This window comes from Rhipicephalus sanguineus, chromosome 1, assembly GCF_013339695.2.
Source record: "Rhipicephalus sanguineus isolate Rsan-2018 chromosome 1, BIME_Rsan_1.4, whole genome shotgun sequence".
In the NCBI taxonomy this organism is placed as follows: Eukaryota; Metazoa; Arthropoda; class Arachnida; order Ixodida; family Ixodidae; genus Rhipicephalus; species Rhipicephalus sanguineus.
Genome location: NC_051176.1, coordinates 258,478,557 through 258,499,510, shown reverse-complemented (window position 1 = coordinate 258,499,510; position 20,954 = coordinate 258,478,557).

Sequence of the window (20,954 nt, the reverse complement as noted above, 5' to 3'; positions counted from 1 at the left end):
CCTCAGACTGAATGGGCGGGGAAATACAAACTTATGAAGCAGAAGACTATACTGACGCTATAGTTAGAAAAACATTTATGTGCCGTGCTTTGGAAGCATGTCAAAGAACGCCAGACGATGGAAGATTATCTAAGGGACCTCTCTACTCATTCGCTTCATGTCGTCCGTTTGTTGATCATAATCCGCGAGTTGCCTTAATTGGACCTCAATATTATTTACAAAACAGAATTGATTATAATTTAATCCATCTTTGAGCTCTTTCACATAACTCCATTGTCAGGTGATCAAACGAAGCTGCAGTCGATTCCTGGACATGTCGATATCGCTAGGAAGCCGGTGAACTGTTTAGAGAGATGCACACAATTCCACTCCTGTTACACTAACTCAATTCAAGAGAACTAACTGATGTTAAGATTAAGACGAAACAATTATGCACATCTATAACAAACACGAGTTCATCGATTTGATGCCAGTTCTGTGAACAGCCTTCTGTACAAAGTTGATCCCCTTCCGTAGTATTGGATCTCTGCTAGTTGCTGGCCGTGGCGTATGAACTCTCATTCAGGGTATCAGGGGAAGTGCATGACGTGACGGGTACAACTTTTTGCATCGTTCACGTTTATTTGGCTATGGCTAGTTCCACGTGCAGCATTTCTGCAAGAACGTAAAACACGTTATGATATGCTGTCCTAAGTTTGTGCGGCGAAGATGTGCTTTGAGTACAGCAGTGGTAATCCCTCGATGATCGTCCTTTCAGCATGCAAATTTCGTTTGGCCATGGCATAACGTGCCATTACGGCGGGCAGCACTGAAACCTTTAAAACCTTATTAGAAGAAACTGGCATGACTTAATATGTCCTTCTGGCTTTATTTATTTATTTATTTATTTATTTATTTATTTATTTAATATTCAATTGACCTGCGCCTATATATCGCAGGAGGTGCAGAATGGACCGTTTTCGTAGCTTTTTTTTTCTTCATTGACGTTTACGAAACGTTATTTATTGCCGAAACGTATTTTCACGTCACCTCGCACCTTCTTTTGATCATTTAACATAACATTGTTTGTGAAGGAGCCCACGGCACAATACTAATTTAATCCAAATGAATTACTCACTCTGGCACGGCTTCATTTCGCAGCGTTACCTCACGTACGTGTATGAGGCCATAGGCGAGGCCGCAGACGTAGGGAGGTCAGGGGAGCCCCCCCCCCCCCTAATCATCTACAAGGGGACGCCAATTCTACCCCATGTCTTTACTCAGTTGGACATTTCCCGTCGTTATTGAAGGTGCAGGGTTATAACCATGCAGATTTTTTGACAAAAAATGGCAGCCGAGGGCCCATGACGTTGCATTCCAAGAGCTGTTTACTTCCCACCTTTACCCCGGAAAATGGGGGACCAATGGCAGGCCGTTGTGGGAAACACGTCATCGCTTCATTTTCATTTTTGCATCCATTGTGGAGCTCATTTTCTTTTCGGACTCGACCTAGGGGGGAGGAGGGGGGCGCTGCGTTGAAACTTGCCTCCCCCCCCCCCCCCCCCGCCTAATGGGAAGCCCTGCGCACGCCTATGTATGAGGCATTGCTGGTCTTAACACTGTAGCATTCACTTGGAGCACCAGTTTTTCGGCAGTGATCGCGGTCTCACTGTTCAATGCCTCATTGAGCTGTCTCCTGTCAATCACTTTTTTCACATTTGCTATAATGATATTCGACAATCATTGTCAAAAAACAAACCACAGGACAATGGCTTACGACGACGCCTTGAATGCATGTCTATGTAACACTTATTGTTGACGTTTCTGCGCCAGTGAAATGGATGCATTTCACCACAGAGCGAATGGCGAAGGTTATTAAAGACTGCACGAGTCCGTATAACCAGCATGTGCACGGCAAGATGGTCTTCGAACTCTGGTCTGGTGCTCACTCACGTTTTATACCTGTTTACGTCAACTCGCGGCTACTGACGAGCCTTTTCCTCCAACGTTCGAAGTGAAAGAACGCAGAAAAATATGTTTCGAAATAACATACCAGTAAACGGCGTTGTTAAACAGCCATAGCGGAAAGCGGTCGCCTGTTAGGAGTTTCGGTCGTAACTCAACCAAGCTCTTCGGACAAATTCCGCGAGGTGTCAGACAAACTGTTGCGGCCGCCGTTGACTTGCCGCTAAACCTTTTAAAGTGGGCGCCAAGTGCGCGGAACTGAGTTTTTTTTTTCTTTCTTTCTTTTTTTACCCGAGCATGAAAGATCGCCGAATGCTTTGAAATTATTTTTGCGCACCCCGCTTCCTGTTTGTGCTCCGGCGCGGATACTTTTCTTGCTTTGTCGGCGACCTGCGCGCGTTCGGCTTTTGAAGGGCCCGGGCGCAAAAACTGGCAGCGTTTATTAGCGACGCTCCTTGGCTTCCGCCCTCTGAAGCTGCCGCCACGCGTTGGGAGCGTGCGCTGGGGCTAGCTTGGCGCTGTTTACGGTTTCTATTACTATCACCTTGCTAAGCAATAACAACGCTGTTATCAACCGACACAGCGTCAAACTCATAAACTACCTGTTTTAGTTTCTATGCGCCCGCGTGAAACCTGCTGTCTTCGTGTGTGTGTGTGGGGGGGGGGGGGGGTGCTGCTTGAAAGCCTGCGCCTTGGACTGTCCTATTGCCATGAGCAAAGCGCATTCACCGTTGTTGGCAAAGGGCAACGTGCGGCTATTAAAAAAAACAGAAGCAGATGACTTTTCCTGAAAAGCTATACATTGAAAAGGGCTCGTAATCTTGAACAGCTTTAGCGCAACTCCGTGTGAGCAAGAAGGAAAGAGACAAGCAAGGAACGAAAGAGACAGGCGACATGATTGGTGTTGACGTGTAAATATGGTGACAGGTTTAAATAAGGTGACAGTAACTATATAAGACTGACAGTGCAGTTATTGTAAGTTGTTTTGTGTTTATACCAACATAAAGTCAGAAAGGGTCTGCATGATGACGTGATCGAATGGTTTCGCGTATAGCGCTCCACCTCAGTCTTGGCTGAAATTCCATTTTAGAAGATAAGGTGTGTCACGGCCGGTCTAGAGGCGCGCGCTCGCTCCTTCCCTTACGGCCTGAGCAGCCGCCGGGAGTACAATGGAACTTTTTCTATACAGTCACGACGGCGCGCTCCGCGTGAGGGCGTCGCGAGCCAACCGCCCAAAGCGCGTTTCGCCGCATGCGCTTCGTGTTGAAAACCAGCAATGCCCGGCCAATTTCTCGTGCTAATTACTTCTTTCGGTTGCAGCAAGCGGTGAAGGAAGTACAGGTGCATGTGGGGACAGTCTGCCTTTCTCGGCACTCGGCAATAGAAGACGCACACGCAGCGCTACTAGCAACAACAATATTTTTTAAGACCCGACCACCTCATATTCGATGGAGGCGAAAATGCGTGTGCTTAGATTTAGGTGCACGTTAGAGAACCCCAGCTGCCACAGCAGTGCATTTTTGGTGGGCCACGCATATTTACAACGTCACAGAGGGGAGCCGTCACAGCTGCTTTGACCCACATTGTCAAGGAAAAGGCGCTACCTTCAAAAGACATGGGCATTCGCGACGAAAACATTGAAGAAGCGGCGGTGCCTATTCCGGAAGATGTTATTGATGAACTTGAAGCTCTGCGAGAACCTCCTCGCAAACCACCGAACTCTGTTGCCTATTCAGGCTTGGTGTATGTAGGTGGTTACATTGCCAAACTCATCACTGATGTCGGTTGCGAAACATGCGCCATGCTAGTGACGACAAACAAAACGAGCAGTCCTTTGTATCATCTCCGTCAGCAAGAAGCCTATGATCTGCACTACCCAAAGCCGGAGTTACTAGCAATGCTGGACACAATTGTGACGTTCTTCGAGAAAGCAATCAAATATCTTCCTCGAACGAAAACCCTCGAGACTCTGCAATTGACTGTTGAGCCATACCTTGAAGATTCGCCACTTCTGGACTGTCCGGAAGGTGTGGACAAGAGTCACGCGAGAGTGCTGGCTCATATTATTTCTGAGAAGTTTCTCCGGATTCTTCTTATTAACTACACAAAAAAGTTAACAGATCAGAATGACAGGCCTTCCGGTTTTATTCACAAAACCCTCGCGGAAGCATATCAGGCTGTGACAGACTTGACTCCTTTAAACTGTGATCGTCACTACAGTGTTTTACCAGCAGTGATTTTTTTTTTCAGTTCTGCATGCGCATATTGTTTAGTACCAAGGAAAACATTCTGTTTCCCATTGAAAGGATTCTCTGAAAGTTTTTTATGTTTCCTCTTCGTCTGCAGCGTGGCCGTCCCCATTATGCAGTGACTTTCACTTTTTTGAAGTATTTGTTTCAATATTAAAGCACGAATTAAGATGCCTCCAACAAAAAATGTGCAATTTTGTTATTTTCAAGTACACCGACGGCCGGCACATACATTTTAAATAAACATTTCCTAAACCATCATTAAACCGTTTCCTCAACCAAATGCAATGTCCATCCTCTTACTTATTCTCGAAGTTACAGAAACCTAAAAAAAAAAAAAAACAAGGCTGTGTTATAACCGCGTCGATGCTTTGCAGAGCAACATTAGCGGGCTTATGAGCGGCCTGCGCCACCACTTCTGTAAAGCGGAATTTACCAGAGTCACCATATATACTTGCTACCATGTTTCTATCGCATTGGTACCATGAATACCATATAGAGTAACTTCAGAAAGGGCCACGGTAAGTCGGAAGCCGAGAACTCCCTGCGCGCGCTAGCCTCCGCAACGGCCGGGAGTGAGTTAGGGATGGATGGATGGATGGGTGGATGTATACGGCTGTGCCCTTTAGATCGGGCGGCGGCTCACGCCACCTAGCCATAAAGTTAAGTCATGGTTAAGTACTATCACTATGTATTCAAGGATTGCAATTCACTCGTGCCTTGATTGTAGCCACCAATCGGTTAGCCTCCTCCTGGTTATTTCTACTCGTTTAAAGTCTATTTTGCCTTCACTGTCCTAAACCGCAGTTGGCTCGGAGCGCCCCCACGAAATTGCGGCCATAGGTAGCAACAGCCCCCCGTGCGCAGGCCGTAAAGGAAGGAGCGAGCGCGCGCCTCCAGACCGGCCGTGGGTGTGTAGACGCGTACGCAAGAGAAAGTGACCAGACAACACAAACGCCATGCCTGAGCAGGCGCAGATGTTTTGTGTCTATACCTTCCATTCCGTCCCAGTGCGCCCTTTCAGTTGATATATAGTCGGCGTTTGTGTTTTCTGGTTCTCTTCTCTCGTATGTTTGTCCGCACGGCTAATATTCTATCACACTGAATTCCTTCCAACAAACTCAACTTTCTGTCGTTCGAAACTTGAAATGTTCCGTATGTTGCGGTATGAGGCACACCCTCGAAGTCCTCCACTCGCGAGCATATGAAGGAAAATGTCATTCTTATCACCCACTTCAACCATCATTTATGACACATTTTCTAAAACATAACTATAGCCTGTGTCGAAGTAAGCCTTCTCGACAATACCAATATTTCGTTGTTGTTTTTTTCTGCCACTAGGGTAGCCTATACGTCCAAGTGTGAAACCTTCATCCCATATCAGTTGCCAGCCTCAATTGTGCTATAGGACAATGGCGTAGGCAAAAATTTGTTTCGGGGGAGGGGGGCACACCCTTGATCTGACATGGGGCCCGGCCAGGTAACTGTGGTCGAGTGTCATTTTATGCTCTCTATCCCATGGTAGAAAAAAAATTCGGGGGGGGGGGGGGGCACGGGCCCTGTGTGCTACTCCCTGGCTACGCCACTGCTAAAGGAAGAACAAGAAAATTTCCTTTTGTTGGTCGATATAGCGGTTTGCAATGTGAGCAGAGCGACGGAAGCCATTGAAAATATCTTGTGTGCTGAGAGCGGCATGTTCACGAAAAAAAAGGACGAACGTTTAACACACCACGATGGAGTGAATTGTATAGATTGACAAGTAAAAGAGAGAGATGGAGAAATGAGATATGTAGTGTCCCAACCCTGAACAATTTATGCGTCAAACCCGTGCAGTTTTCTCTCTTTTCCCTTATGGCACCAGTCGTAAACCAGAACAGTGAGTTGCCGAAGTCGCGAGCGCTGCCGTAACGTGGTAGTATAACCACAAGCGCGTGATCGGTGGCCCGACAAGATCGCTTTCTTGCCGCTCGCACGTGGAACGCCACGGCGACGCTGGAATTCCTCGGCGAGCGTGGCACATGAGCGGCGTCGCGTCCGTTGCCAGCGGCAGAAAATAGCCATGTTCCGGTGAGCGACAGCCGCGGGCCGAGCACAAAGTGTCGACAGTCGCCGGCGCCGTCTGCGCGGTTCGGCTGCAAGGCTCGTTTGCACCGGCTAGCGCGTAGAGCGCGCGCTGCCGCATCGACCTGCGCGCGGCCCCAACGCTGCCGGCGCGATGACTGACGCTCACGCCGGCGCGCAGCAGTCGCACAGCGCTTTTGCGCGCAGCGGCGCCCCAACGCGGGGGAGAAACTCCACCTTTGGCGGCCTTCCAGTGGCGGGGACAAATTGGCAGTTCCAATTCTCTGACAGCACCAAAGAGAAATCGCGGCGGCTCCTCTCTTGATGGTTCCCGCTTCTCTCTCTGTGTGTGTACACGCTGCACGTTCGGACGATGCACTTCTGCCGGCAGTCAGGCGGTGCACCAAAAAGGCGTGAGCTGGCGGGCGCTCAATTTTTACTACTTTGGACCTTCCTATAGACTCTGCACGAGGCGTTGTCTCAGATTTGATGAGCTAGCCACGTGTATATAGGATTGCCTTATCGATCCTCTTCCCACTACGCCGAAAAGATATCGTATCACTTAAAATATCGTATTCTTTCTTGCTTTCTTTGCACAAAGGGATAACGCAGCCTTGATGTTCACTGAACTTATCCTTAAGGCTCAACGTGCTGTGCAAAGCCGTCAACTGGGCTGAATAAGAAGATTATTGAAGACAATGTCGTCATGGGCTTGTTCCACCCACTTTATGTAACGATGTATGACTATGACGTCGACTATTATTTTTGACCGAATTCAACAGGTCTCGAGTAGAGGTCATCCTTAGCTAGCTTCTTTGCAGAGATCATTTGCATAACCAAGTTAAAGCGGGCATTTTAACAGAGAAGCTGTTCTAGCTCGCCGTAAAATGTCTGTCGTGACCCAAAAGTATCATCATCATGAAGCGGCACGCGATCTCTTTGTCCTCTTCTTCCTCTTCGTCGTCTTCTGCTTCGCTCTCAGAACACGTGCACCGATTTGTCCGTCGTATAGCAAGGGGGGTGAGAGAAAGAGATTGAACGAAAGAGAAAGGGAGATAATCTTGACGAAAAGAAATTCCTCACAAGGCGGCTGGATTCGAACACTTGTACCCACGAACCGATGGCGAGCGTCTTAACCACTCGGCTATCCAGGCACGCTCACAGAACATAGCATAGCCTTGTATACTATCGTATAGCTAGGGGGTAGGAGAAGGAAGTGCGGGTGAGGAGGAGGGGAGAGAGTTAAGCATAACGTATAACGAATGAGAAAGAGAAAAATAGAAAGAAATAGGGAGAAAGTGAGACAAAGAAAGAGAAAGAAAAAATAGAAATAAACAGAGACAAAAAGACAGAAAAAACAGAGAGAGGGAGAAAGAAAGCGAAACAAAGAAGGCCTCCCAGCGCCGCACTTCCTTCAGGCTTGGCATCACTAGTGCTGCGCCTCCAGTGCAAGCTACGCCAATTTGTGTGCGTGTGTGTGTGTGTGAATGTAAGCACCGGGCACCAATAGCAATGAGCGTTCGACAAATGAACTTTATTCAACTCAACTCAACACGGTATTAATCTGATTCTTAAGTCTTGAGTGTACTTACATTTAACGTTGTCTGTACAAACCTTAACCGTCTATAGTTTAGTTTTTTCATAAAAAGGCTGTCAGTGTAAAACAAAAAAAGGAGAGAAAGGAAAGAAAACTTAGGAAAAATGACACACCACGCGAGCTGCCTAACTTTCTTTTTTCGCACCGCATACTTCTCGTTACCTTTCTTTTCGTGGGAGGAGAAAGAGAGAGGGAGGGGGAGGGGGGTCCCTGTTTTAGCGAGCCGCCGTTGTTCTCCTCAAACCCTACACTCCCCCTTCGTTACGTATATACCGAAATATTTTTCCAGCCTTGACCTGCGATCGCGATGGTGGCGAATTCCTATGCACGAGGCTGACAAACACAAATCAGCCTTCGCTACTCCGGACGGACTTTATGAAATTAGTGTAATGCCATTTGGTCTGTGTAACACTTCAGCCACGTTTGAGCGCATGATTGATACTGTTCATCGCGGCCTAAAATAGAAGACCCGTCTTTGTTATCTGGACTATATCGTTTTTTTTTTTGTCTAGCTTTAGCCGACATCTCCAACGATTAGACGAAGTCCTCCAGTGTCTTTCAAACGCTGGCCACCAGATTAATATTAAAAAGTTCACATTCGCCAGCAAAAGTATCAAAGTCCTGGGACACGTTGTTTCAAAAGAATGCATCCAATCAGACTCTGAGCAGATTACTGCTGTACTTCAGTTCCCTCGCTCATGAAAGCAAAAGAAGTTGTGCAGCCTTTTCGGCCTAGCGTCCTACTTCCGTTGCGTTAATCGCAACTTCACTACAAGAGCAGGTCCCCTAAAAAGCTGTTCATCGACGTCGTCTCTTTGACATAGTCCGACGATTGCGAGCTGCAGTTCAAAGCCTTAAGGAGCAGCTCACTCCTGGACCATTGCTTCGCCACTTTGACGAGAGAGCGCCCACTATACTCCACACAAGTGCACAAGGTATCGCGCTTCTGCAACGTGATGCCGTCTCTAAAGAGCATGTTGTGGCATGCGCTAGCCGGACCCTTTCCAAAGCTGAGCAGAACTATACACCATTAAAAAGCAGGAATGCCTCGCTATTGCTTGGTCGGTTCACAAATTTCGCCTGTACCTCTACGGTCGACACTTCACCATCGTCACCGACCACCATGCTCTGGGTTGGCTGTCATCAATGAAGGACATGTCAGGACGCCTTATAGGACGCTGGATACCGCGCTTTTCAAGAATTCGACTTCACCATAACGTACAAGTCATGCAAATGTCATCATGATGTCGAAGCGCTGTCTCGATGCCCACTCTCGCTCTCTCTTGATAACACGCCCTCCACGGGGTGATTCCGACGCTATGCCTGACTCACACCAGCTTTCGATAACCTTACTGGATCAAGTTCAACATTATTAGCGCTCCGATATCAGGTTTACTTCAGCGGACAGACTCCTACTATCGAACCAACATTGGTCGCATTCGCGGCTTTACTAAACCAGCCAGCAGCCGCTTGCGACGTCAGCTTCAACAATTTCGCCTTCAAGATATATGATGCTTCACCGTTATATTTATCATCCCGCGGGTATAACAAATGGGTCCTACCTCACTGCCTTCGTCTTCGAATTTTAGAAGCATTTCATGATTGCATGCCGCCGGTCACTTTAGGCTTCCACAAGACTTACGGCCGCATGCCAAGACCCGCAGCTTCTGACCTGGCTTATCCACAACAGTATAGCGCAAATACGCTGGCGTCGTGTCAGCAGCGTAAACGTTCCAAATCCCCTCCCGCCGGTTTCCTTCAGCATCTCCCCCGTCCGACCGCGCCTTTTCGGATCCGTTGGAATTACTTGCATGGTCCCTTTCCGTTGTCACCCTCCGTTCACCGATTGTCACTCGGTCGACCATTAAACCACACTGTAAAAACTGGTGAGGGTATCGCAGGAGTAAAAAGGCCGAGTTACTCTTCAGAGCGTTCTTTTACTCTAGCAAAGGATCGCATGGAGTGAGATGCATTGTTCACTCTGTATGAAAGTAGAGAGTGAAAGTGCTTTGTACTCCACCTTTCTTTGACAGTGTGGAATTCCCATATACTCTTCTGGCATGAGAGAGTAAAAGTCAGTTATACTCCTGCAGTCCTGATCCGATGTGCTGGCATACCGCGAGCGATGAGCACTGATTATTAAGCACACATGCATGCAGTAAAGAGCAGTGCATTTGTTTGTTGTGGCGCTGGAAACGACTGATAAAAAAACAGCGTTTCCAGCGGCTCTCAGTACCTTTCAGCGCACTGGAATTAAGGCACTAGGAACGCCTAATATCCGCATTTTTAGCTTCGGGTTTGTGTAGTTAAATAAGCGAATATCACCTCAGTTGAGTCGGTCATGATCGAAACCATATTCGAACGGTTATTCATTTCTTCTTATCTGCCCGAAGCCTAATGGTCAGTACGGATAGAGCAAATCATTACGGCTGCACTGTAAAAAATATTTTGTGAAAAAAACAGAAATTGTCTGGCAGCTCTCTTGCCACAAAATTTCTGTAAAGCTATGTTTTCTATTTTGAAGTTCTCTGTGTTTTGACAGATTTTTTCCGTTTTACTTTACAGACTTTTTTTGCATAAAAACCAATGTTCAGTTTTGTGTTACAGAAAAAACTTGGTTTTCTGTTTGTCTTCTTTCTGTTATTTCACTGTACTTTCACTTTTACAGTACAGAAATTTTATGTTTAAAAACACGTTTCAGTTTTCAGACCTGAAAAAAACTGTTTTCTGGTGTCGCATTTCTGTTATTTCGCTAATAGTGTCCTGTTATCGTTTACAGAAACGTTATCTATAAGTACAAGTTCGGATATCGAGTCACAAAGGTCGTTGTTTTTCTGTTACTGCCCTCCTGCTATTTCATTACTGCATTTTAATTCTGAACATAGTTTTATGCATAAAGATGAACTTATATATTTTTCTTAGTAAAAGCATTCCGCATACTAACAAAGTAGTTATGTCACGTGGTACAAGCGATACGCAAAAATATTTTGTTTAGCCAAATGCCATGGCAAAAATACCAATATATTGCGTTTGCATAATCCAAATATATCCAATTTTTTAAAAATAATATCTGGGGTTTTACAAGCCAAGACCACGATATGATTATGAGGCGCATCGTAGTGGAGAGCTTCGGAAATTTCGACAAATCTTGGTGTTTCTAACGTGCACTGACATTCGCACAGTACATGGGCCTCTACCATTTCGCCTCCGTCGAAATGCGACCGCCGCGGCCGGGGTCGCACCCGCGACTTTGGGTAAGCAGCCGAGCACCGAGCGGACATTGTGAACTTCTTGGAGCTACACCCGCGAGGTGTTGCCTCCAGCACTCTAGTAAATAACGCAATAAAAACAGGCACGTTTCAGTAGATTCTCCTTTCATGATAAAAGAAACGAATCTTTATTTAAGCACAAGAAATGCTGCATGTAAACAGCTTCAAAATAATGACAACTGCGTACATGTTGTCACCGTAGATTCAAACTGGTTTGGAAATTGTGTAGATATACCGTATTTACTCGAATCTAGGCCGTACCTGATTATAAGCCGACCCGCGAAATTCTCAAGGCCAGAAAAAAAAACTTAATCATTGTACTCGAATCTAAGCCGACCCCCCTCCCCCCCCCACACACACACACTTTCGCACATCGTTTTTTCGAAGAAAAAAAAAAACATCGGCGAAACATGTTTCGTTGTAACACTTAGCATTCATAGTCTCGCAGAGCTTTGATGAAGTACAGACATGGTTAAGTACAGACAAGACAAAAACAAAGTTGGTCATTTGTGGTGTGAGGCGGCGCTGCTTCTTGACTTCTCGACCTTGCTCCCTCTGTCAGGGTTGACTGCTGCGGCTGCCCTAAAAACGAATAATGATATTTTTAGGTGCACCAGGCTGTGCATGACTATGCTGAACATAATGGACCACACTGAGAACAACATTGATTATGTTGGTAGAGCGCTCAAGAAACCCTCGCATTGCCACTTTAAGGTGTGTGGAATCAGTTAAAAAAACCTCATGATCCAGATGGAGATTCATTTCTATAAAATTGCATTATGGTTCATACAATGTCATTTATTGCAGTGTAAGGACTTTAAAGGAAATAATGCTCCTCACAGAGCAAGGTTCACGTGCTTTTAAACACTCACCCAAATACAATAAAAGCTCATTAATTCGCATTTCACGGGTCCGGAAAAAACGTCTGAATTAACCGAATGCCCATTATCGAGAGTATCAGGAAAAAAATAAACAACTCATGACTATATATCAATGTATTTTCTTTTTCCTTGCATGAATGCGCAAAATCCTAGTACATGTATTGCCACAAGAGTAAAGCCACAAATTTCCTGTCATTAGGTTCATCGTTCCACAATGAGACCGCGGCCCCAAGACCCGTGTAATAAGCCCGAAACGTTTCTCTCAACCCATCCCTTATTACGTCACCTCCGCGAGCAACATCACCAAGCCCCCGTGAATGATCATTTGTGTCGCAAAAAATTGGTCCGGCAACTGAATCGTTTGTCCGTCGGAATGTAACAAGCGAGTTTTCATGTGAACTTGCGGAGTGCAGCGGAAGGTTCCTTCACCTTCCAAAAGCTTCCACCATTGTATGCGCCTTTTGCGACATTGTGCGCGCATAGCAAAAAAGCCGAAACAAAGCTACCATGCTATTTAACCAAAACAAAGGTGTTATTAAACAATGCATGTGCTTGCTGGACCAGAGAACACCGCCGAACTATCCGATTTTTTAAGTGCACACGCATGATTGCATGGTAGGCACTATGGGTTTCACAATTTAGATCTGCTAAAAATTGCACTGAAACCATTGTAGCGCCGATAGACCCGGACAAAGTGGATGATGGGACACCACGGGCACAATTTTCACCACGGATTTCTGGCATTGCCCCAGACAATCAGGAAAAGAACATACTCATCCTGAAGCGCATGCGTGCACATGTTCTCCATTGGCAAACAATAAGAGATATGAAAAAGTCGTGTGTAGCTATAGATGCCAAATAAACTTGTAGACGTGTTGCTGATGCAATCTGTGCCCATTTTGCTTACAGGGAATTCTCGCTTGATTGCACCAATCCTCTCGGTCCTTTGTTTATTGTGTCTCTCTTTCTGCGTTGTGCTCACAATTATGGTATACCACTAGCCCGGACCACAACCTTGCTCCGGCAGCAGAACTGCATAAAAAAGTGCTAGCTCTTATTTATATAACGAATTGTCGTGTTACTTGGTGCCCCTTCGAAATCTCATTAACATGTGATTAAAAATACTTCACACGTCAACCGTTCCATATACTAACGTTATTACTTAAAATCTTTCATGACCGCTCAGGATTCCCGTAGACAGTTTTACACTTAAGCTGAACATTTCCATTTAGTCCATACCCTCCATCAGAACCCTCATTGACTTAGCCAAATGGGAGTGTAGTATCAGATATTGGAAATTCCCCAGTACTTCTCTACTTTTGTACTATCTAATGTGGCTTTATCTAAGTTAGTTGCATGAATCTTGTTGAAAAAGTCAGAAAAATCATATTAAGTTTTACCTTTGTGTGAACACCAGGGTTAGGCTTGACCTCCTTGCGGTATTCAATAGTAAAGGCGAAGTGTGTAAAGAGCATCAACTTGAATGCCTGGCACCGTGTGGTGGATTCGATCACAGCATGGGTATCAATACAGATGGTAAATACCCCGGCAGTCAGAAAGTTCTCTCCTGGAACAAAATATTTCCTGTTAGAAATATTCAGCAATATATTGCAATATCCATAACAATACCTTTGGCAATGATGAAAGGGGAGCACGGCACGTCTCCGACGTTATCTTCACTTGTACTTGCCTGCAATAATAAAAGTTATGAAGTTAATTATGCGATAAGTAGTCATTAAAACTCCTGTACCCTGGAGTTCAAACAAGCATACGAAGACAATTAAAAAGTTAGACAATATTTTTATTGAACTACAGACATTGTAGATGTGATATAAAATAAAAATAAATAAATAAATTCTCTCAATAATAGAAGGTAAATTAAAGCAGCGAACAATTTGAGGAGCAGGCCACTGTCAAATTATTCTCTTACCTTCTGGTAGCTCGAGATGCAGCACCACCTTAGGGCACTATGACACCTTAGGGCTTCCATGACACAAAACCATATAATCCTTTGGACTCTTCGTTTTCTCTACAGTCCTATTTTCGTCCTTGGTATCTCGTAGCACTAGCTCAGAGAAGGAACTCTCGGAACACTTTTCTTGTGCGTTCCAATGGGCACTTCAATGCAGAATAGATTCATGTTTTTGTGCAGTGCGGCATCACTTCATGAAATGTGGCACAGTCGCTTGGTGGTGCCAGAGAGACTGCAGACATACATCGCTGAAATAAATAAAAAACTGCAATTACCGAAAGAAATAGAAAAGTCTGTTATAACGGTAAGCACTTCTGTAAAGCTCTAAAGAGAAAGGAAAGGAGGCTAATGCCTGACTGTAACAGACATTTTTGCCAATTCAGAAGAGAATGAATCTTTAACATTAAATGCTATACCTAATTGAAACATATTCCTAATGCTTTCAAAAAGCCTTTAAAAGGCATGCGCATTTGCACGGACGTGAGGCTAAGCATGCAGACGAATAACACCAGAGCACGTGGGCGCGCTCAGTGAACCTCCATTGCAGAAAGTGTTTACGCAAGGAATTAACAATGCATGCGCAATGACGTTCGCAATGACGGTTGCTTCGCGTCGACTATTTCATTATTTGGGCTAGCGAGCCACCAAGTGCGATTTCTGTCACACTTTTTTCGTTACCAGGAAATCCATTTATGGAGGGCACGTGGTGGGGAAATTGTCCAATGATCTGTATCAATCTGGGAAAACTTGCCACCTGAGATGGAGCAAACTGTCCTTCGTTTTATGAAAAGCAGAGGGTCATTGGTTTATATTTGTACTGAAAAACTCCTTCGAGTTGGGCTAAGCATTGGGCCAGAAGACGAGTTGCACTGCCTGCAGGGCCGTAGCCAGAAATTCTTTTCGGGGAGGGGTTCAACCGCTCTTTATGTAGTATGTTCGTGCGTGCATATTTACACATGCTAAATCTAACAATTAATTGGGGGGGGGGGTTGAACCCCCACCCTGGTACGCCAATTCCTGCCTATTACGTGCTGTAAACTATACATAGCATGAAATTTGCTTCTCCGCAAAAAGAGCAACACAATATATATGTTCAAAATCTATAGAATATTGTGAATGTTTACAAATCGCAGAACATTTCTAATGAGCAATTCGCTTCATTCAAGGAGTGATGCGCTTAAAGAAGTAGATGTTATTTTTTCAGTGGTAATATTAGCGTAATTACAGTTTGTTTCGCATGGCGTCATTTGGCAGGAAACAACACCGTCAAATAAACAAAGCCCATCTGTCGCGGTAGCATGGCTCGCAAAACACACAGACCATTCCGTCATATGCCAGTCGTCTGAGCAGTTCGGGAGCCGCTGTTATCTGCCAAGCTGCTCTTTTTGTGGCCTACATGTCGATAGGGCGGAGGTATAGAACGGATGTCCTTCTAAAGCTGTCGACCAAAACGTGCGCATGTTTTTTTTTTTTTTTCAAACGCCCTAAACCTCACGCGCGACAGAACGTGCGCCTCAAAGAGCTAAAAAATTTTGCGTTCAGCGGCGAACACATCTCGTACACACATCTCGAACACACTTGGTTGCGTCATTCAAAATTTGTGTCGGTACTTTTGTTCGACGATGGAAGTCTAATAACTACTGCCGCCAAGCACTGGTGAACAAAACGGGCCAACGAAAGATTCATTCGCCCTTCAATACGCCACTAAAAACAAAGTCCCGCCTCTCCGAAAACCGGGATTCTTTAAGGTAGTCACGAGTCGATGTCCACAATAAGCCTTCACGCACGGCTAGAACAGCGGCGTCGGCGTTGGTGCTCACTGAGAGATCACATGTGACATGTGCCGATCACCGCCTGTACTACGAGCGCACTTGAGCCCACTTTCCAGAGGTTTCACGGCTTCACGCCGTTGTGCGTAAACCACGGATAACAACCGCGGTATCTAACATGAGCTTCAGCAGGGAACACGCCAATCCGAAACGCGCCGAGTTTCTCCTACCGAGGAGAAGACGTGCTCCACCGCAACGCAGGCGGAATGCGATGACGCAAGGTAGCGCGTGTACACGTCAAGCCCGTGCCCCATTGACTAGTCAATCGAGGTATCAGTTTACCGAGTGGATGTGCCCCACACGTCCATTCGGTAAACTAGGTTTACCTAGGTTATCTATCCTCCGCCAGGAACTTAAAGCTTCGTAAGGAAGGTCATCCAATGATACTACGCCAAGAAGCTATGCGTTCGCACATTCCCGCCAGCAATGTTCAAAATACACAGCATTATACAACCAAGCAGAACTTATCATGCAATGACCACTACAAAACCTAAACGCCGTACACCAAGCCACAACATCATGCTCAGGGCCATGTTCACTATGCAGGAGAAAGCTACCTATTACACGTAGATAAACACACAAAAAAGGAAACGTTTGCACTTTCATAAAAAAAGAAAGTATTATATGCTCTGTAACGTCGCTCGGTTAGCTGAGTTTGAGTTATACGCACTTCATTAGTTTTTAAGAGGAAGTCGGTCCAAGCATCAAGAAAAAAATAGGTGCAGAAACACAGAATACACAGGTTTGATGTAATAAGAAACAAGCGGGTAAGGTGTACAAATACCTCTCATTATTCTGTACAGCGAAACCTCGTTAATTGCTGCCCGCAGAAGAACGCACATGAAGTGCGCTGCGAAACGCTGTAGTATGCGCTCTGCAACCGTCCAGTACAACTCGCATACCTTGACGTACGCTGCCGCTAACAGCAAAGAAATTAAACGGGGGTACAACAGCAGGCGTTCCCTCAAGCACCCACTTACAAGGCCTCTTCAGTATTTCTACCAAGCGTGAAGGAATTCCGGCTCTCGCACAACGTTGTGGTCGCGCGCGCTGCCGACGCAAGCAGAATTAGAAACTACGCGAGAGCGAATTTCGAAAGCGGGCAGGCATATCAACGAGTTTCTTGTTGTAAGGAACTCTAGTTAGAAGCAAACCACTCACCTTTCAATGACAGACGCACGAAAAGTAGGAGCAGGACGGTGCCGTAGCCGCGCTTTACACTGCAGCCATGCATAGCCGCGCTTCGACGTGAGCGGTAGCCATCTTGTAAATGTAGGGGCCCCGCGAGGCATGAACGTAGAACCGCAGAAAGGCTCGATTAATAATAAATCAAAATAGCATTGTGGGAATAACAGAAAAACATGAAATGTTATTTCATGGACATTTGTAACCTTTGAAGTATTTAAAACTGTGGAGGGTTCCATTTTGAGTCGTTTGTTTTGCTGAAGATCACGAATTAACGGAATTTCGGTTTCTCTTTTTAACAGATTTCCATCATGTCACATTCACAGAAAGTTTCTTTCGCGGTACAGAAATTTCATGTATTTTATCTGTCAATTTACAACTATTTTTTACAGTGTGTAGTAGCGCAATGTGAACAAGAATGACCGAAAATATATGACCAAGGAGCTGACGAAAACTGAAGTGTTCAGTGTGCAGTTTATAAGTACGATGTTTTCTACACAGAAATGTCTAACGGCTTGCGGAGTCAATGCGGATACCGCACATATCTTCGTTTACGCTAATCTTGTTTACTGTAAAACATGCCGGATCGACGTTCTGATCCAGGGAAGCACAATACCAAAACAAACGAATGACCTACCTTCTATTTGGTTGTCGCATGTACGGAGACACTCAAATCTCAGTTTCTAAACAAGAAAATGAAGACAGATCACCGACATTACTTATAACATCAACGAAAACGAACGCACTTGCCGTCTTTCAGTGTGGTGCTGCGGTATCGTGTCGGGTTTGCAATGTGAGGTGCACAAAGAGGTCGTGCGTTAGAATCTCACTCGCTCGTCTCTGTTTTTTTTTTTTTTTGTCGTAGTGCACGTTAGTTAGTCGTCATAACGACCTGCGCATGATTAAAATTGTCAAAAGTAATTTCAAAGCCCAGATTTGGCTCGAGTTTTGCTATTTTTTCATGAGGTGTATTACTACTCCCTTCGGAGGGGTCCTGCCACTGTTTCGCCAACAGTTATGTTATGGTGAATTCCACTGGCGGATTCGGAGTGGCCGACGAACTCTGCGCCGGAGCACTTCACTCCGGCGGAGAGCAACCCAAGCAATCTGTCTGATCGGTCAGTGGAACACAAGCGCCCTCGCCAGAGCGAATGGTAGGTGGCGCTAGCGCACATCTGCTTCGTAAGCGCCCAGCATTCCTCGTGTTTCGCGCCGTTTTCACCTTCACGGGCGCGAGCGGAGAGAACGCGCGCTGTCGGGCAGCGCATTGCATTGCGCCCGCGGTAGTACGCCACGCTCTGTGCACGCGCGGGGAGCTTGTGACTTCCGGTCGAATCCGCCGCTTTTCGCGGAGTAGAGAAAGCTGCTCCGTGGAGTGAATCTGCCCAATATTGAAACATACAGGGAGCACCCTCAATCCGCCAATGGAGCAGACTTGCTTCGAATGGATCAGAAAAACTGCTACCGGAAGTGCTCCGAATCTGCCAATGAAATTCACCATTACTCTGTAGAGGTAGAGTACTTTAACCCTTTCTGGAAAAAAGGTGATTTACTCTGGGGGGGGGGGGGGGGATTAGTGTAAGCACATTTACCGTACTTCTTCGTTCTCACTTGTGTATATTCATCATCATTCCTGTTCTTCTTCGTGTGTGAGCCTGGTCAGTACCTGCGGAATAAACGGGTCTGCTGGCGTAACCTGTATGTCTAAAGTAATTTAAAGGGACACTAAAGGCAAATAACAATTTATGTCAGAGTGAAAGCTCAATGTATGACAACGTCTAAAACGGCAATATTATCAACAGCAGTGCCCTACTTACCGAGAAATTAAGCTAAATGTATCACACGATGAGCGCCACGAGCGGGACATTTTGGAAAGGATCCCGATGACGTGGGAGGGTCCGACTGTACAATTAATCACTCGTAATCAAACTAGCTGCAATACAAAAATAACCTTTCGTGCATCAAGAGACGTAATAAAATGCTGCTTGTTTGTTTCTGTTTGATTCACGGAAAAAAGAACCTCTTTGGCGTTGCCATGGGGAACGGCGCGCGTGGTTCAAAGGTTTCGTTTTCGCCGAACTGCGCTTCGCCCGGCGCCCTCCTTCGCTCACGCGGTCGCGTCTCAGTGCTAACTTCGGTATCGCGTGCCGCCGCGTGTGTTTTGCGCGCTCGTGAAAGTTGCTCTGACAGAAAGTTCGACAAAATGCCGCATGCATGTGATGTTGCCGGATGCCCGAATGGTGCACGCCGCCAGTGCGCGCCGCCGCGCAGTAAAGGCGGGCAACGTTGGGCACGACAACAGTGACGTGAGAAAGACCGCTTACAGGCGGGTGATTTGAGGTGTGATAACGCGATGCGGACCACTAAAACGTGATTTTATTTAAGAATAAGCACTTCCTTGGCACAAAAGTAGCACTACGAGGTTTCTGGACCGCTATTTCAACAATCAACGTCGACTTAATATTTGCCTTTAGTGTCCCTTTAAAGGGACACTAAAGAACAAAACGATTTTTCTCGTATTAGTAAAGTCCTCTTTCACGATACCAAAAACACCACGCTTGCTGCGAGCAGACGCTTAGTAAGCGAGAAAACGCGCAAAAACAAAATGTGGGTGGCGAGGCCACATAGAAGTTTCCGCGACATTCACCATGATGTCACATGTTTTGACTGCGCCTACTAGGGACTACGTAGTTCTTAATCGGTAAAGATGAAATACATTGTCCTCTGAGGAGGCCATAAAATTAACATACCAAGTTTGGGTTAATTCTGTTGAGCCAATGGCGCCGATATACGATAAATACACTTTGAAATACATGAGGTCAAGCGGGGAGATTTCGGCGCGAAATTTAAAAATGAAACTTTGAATTTGGTTTTCTCCTCTATTAATAAACCCATGATGGCGAAATTAACGACATTAGAGTTCTCAGAGCACAGTTTATCGACCTAAACCGATTCATTGTTTCTCTTTAGTGTCCCTTTAAGTGGGTCTGCCGACCCTGCGGAAAAAGGCCAGGAGGAGCTTTGGACAGATGCAAAATGTCTCGCATAGCCTTACAGTTGCACTCGCAAATGTTAGTTTTTTCGAGGGCATTATATCATCCACTGTTCCTATGTCTCGTCGACATCATCCAGTCGCCAGCCATAATCCAACATGTATTCGGCCAAGCATAGCTTTCAATTCTGCGTCGTATAAAGTAAGTCCGTCGTTACAGACAAGACTGATTTGACTAAACCACTTGGTTGCCAGTTCTCTCATCTTAAAGTAAAAACACCGACGACAATGTGACGATGTAAGTACTCTTCTGCTTTGCAGGCCGCAAGACACCGCTGGCATTGTGTTCAGCACCGAAGAGGCGAAGGCAAGGGCGGTGCATGCACTGAAGAGTAGTGCCTGTGCAGAGGCCTCTCTATGCAGCAGGCGTAGTATACATTGTCGTTATAATGCTGCGGATGCAGCCGCCTCTTCCTTCTGCTTCGGTGGTCGAGGAGGACGTCCAGCAGAACGCGAAGGAAGAGCGTGCCGCGAGGAAGGGGGGGAGCGGACGTCCGCTCCTTGGCTAGAGCACCGCGAGTGAACCCCCTCTTTCATCCGAGCCAGCAGCCAACAATACCGCTCCTGCTGGTCCCGGCGCGGGGCGATATGCCCCGCGCACGCACCTAACCAATGAGACGCAACGGATGAGGGGGCCACGCGACCGGGCATCCTCGTCAGGTTCCGGCGGAAACAGGCTGCCAAGCCTCGCGAAATGGACACCTGTCCATTTCCCCCAACCGGCAAACACGAACCGTCGGCGGTGGACGCGCCGATCGCTGCGGATATGCCCCCCCGGCGACCCTAACTGAAATGGAACAGCTGTGCGAGCAGTCTCCCCCCACGTCCACCGCAAACTAGACAGGTGAAGGCGACGGCCGCCCGATCGAGGGGCTGCTCCGCCGTCTGGCAAAACATCAACGCTCGCGCGCGCGC